The following is a 321-nucleotide window of genomic DNA, read 5'->3' as shown; positions in this document are numbered from 1 at the left end:
CTCTCCTAGCCGGCTTGCCGGCTTCTCGGGCGTATAATCGTCCCTCCGGGCGAGTGAGACTGACTGACTAGGCTTGTTCTGGTTTATTGCAAGGTGGGTTTCATTCAGCTTTAGAAGGGATGAAAGACATGAACATGATCGTGTATCCTTCATACTAAAAGTCAGATCCAGACATGTCTATTGAACACATGTATTCAAGCTTGGAGTTTCATGTTAATGTGTGCTAATTTGTTTTAACGCGTTTAAGCATGTTAGAATATGTCTAAACACGTGTTAGCACAGGTAAACGAGTGTTAGGGCGTCATGAAAGGGCAAAAAATA

Source organism: Oratosquilla oratoria, chromosome 42 (genome assembly GCF_046742065.1).
Source record: "Oratosquilla oratoria isolate Oo_2021 chromosome 42, ASM4674206v1, whole genome shotgun sequence".
Lineage (NCBI taxonomy): Eukaryota > Metazoa > Arthropoda > Malacostraca > Stomatopoda > Squillidae > Oratosquilla > Oratosquilla oratoria.
Note: the sequence above shows the minus strand (reverse complement) of the source record.